This window comes from Rousettus aegyptiacus, unplaced genomic scaffold, assembly GCF_014176215.1.
Source record: "Rousettus aegyptiacus isolate mRouAeg1 unplaced genomic scaffold, mRouAeg1.p scaffold_m13_p_11, whole genome shotgun sequence".
NCBI classification, from domain to species: Eukaryota; Metazoa; Chordata; class Mammalia; order Chiroptera; family Pteropodidae; genus Rousettus; species Rousettus aegyptiacus.
Genome location: NW_023416286.1, coordinates 59,301,470 through 59,302,948, shown reverse-complemented (window position 1 = coordinate 59,302,948; position 1,479 = coordinate 59,301,470). Strand labels below are relative to the sequence as shown.

Genomic DNA, 1,479 nt, shown 5'->3' with positions numbered 1-1,479 from the left:
GCCGCCCAAATTGAGCATGCTTCTCCTTTCTGAGCTAGAGTGGCTTCGATTCTTTTAATTACACTACAATGGCAATTTCAATATTAAGATATAATGTAGAGATTTCAGCTCTCTAACAAGGGTAAAATTCTTAGATGTTCTCAATTGATCTGGTCTCCAGAGCTGGTATAGCTAAATTACAGGGTGGACCCAAAAGGAGTTAGCCTCTGGTCAACAGTCAGGCCATTGTGAATGACAATGTAGAATTCTCACAAGCTGAGGCGATGTCGTGATCTCTTTGTTATTTTCTTTTCATTTTATTTATTTATTTATTTTTCACCTACAGCGCTTGGTATTCTTAGGTGGTCTCCCATCCAAATACTGACCAGGCCTGACCCTGCTTAGCTTCCAAGATCAGATGAGATCAGCACGTTCAGGGTGGTATGGCCATAGACTCTGATCTTTTTAAATAATCATCCCTGGGACAAAAATCACTGCCCACAATGAAATCTATTTATAACCACCCCCACAGTTTAATCTTATACGGCTTATGGCAAATTTCCATTTGATATTTCTTTTAATTCATTTGGAAAACCAGGGACAAGTCTGTACACAAATTAAGGAGACAAACTTCCCCCACAAAAATTTCTCAAAGAAAGAATTTGTACATATTATTCATTTGCCTCCACTGTAAACCCACAGACATAGGAAAAGGGGCATTGACTCTGGCCTACCTTGATCAAGAAAACATTTATAATATTAATAGCCTCTGATCCTTATATACACAATGGGAAAAAATAATGTCATGTAGCTCATATTAGCACATTAAGACCCATTGGGGGATTTTTGTGAGGATCCACATAACATGCTTTAAAAATACAAAGACAATTTATAAATGTATTTATTATACTTATGCAAAGACAAATCATAAGTAATGAAGTCTGCTTGTAGTGTACGGCCATTTTTAAGGAAGCTGGGGAATTTCTCATAGTCCACACAATTCCCCTCCACCCATCCCCACTGTTCATGCCCATTCCTGCAGGACTATTTTATCTCCTTGCATTTACCAAGCTCCCCTGGTGCTTAAATTTAGAGATATGAACACTACATATGAACACTATATATTGCAGAAATTATTATCCTTGTCAAGACCTAGAAGTCTCATTTCATCACTAGCCATCTTCACAACTTTCTAGCCACATCCTCCTTCCTAAATGGCAGAGCTAAAATGCTCATAATCTTTTACTAATTGTTCATCCAAAGATCACAGACATCTCAAGATTAACAAACCAAAGCCAAACTCATCTTTTCTCCTACCAGGAATCTGACTTCCACCCTCTCAGTCTATCACACACCAGTCACACCAAAAACATTTACTTCGTCACCAGATTTTGCAGCTGGTTCCTCCAAAGCTTCTCTCACTAAGATTCTTTTTTTGGAGAACATAGACTCAGTCTTGGTCAATCATTTTTATTTCTTTCATGTCCTCCAGGTGAAAAC

General features: G+C 38.0%; 1 pseudogene; it reads right to left on the bottom strand.

Annotated features, from left to right (window-relative positions):
- Positions 1-316: 316 nt before the first annotated feature.
- LOC118609799 lies at positions 317-434 on the bottom strand (annotated as a pseudogene).
- Positions 435-1,479: the final 1,045 nt, after the last annotated feature.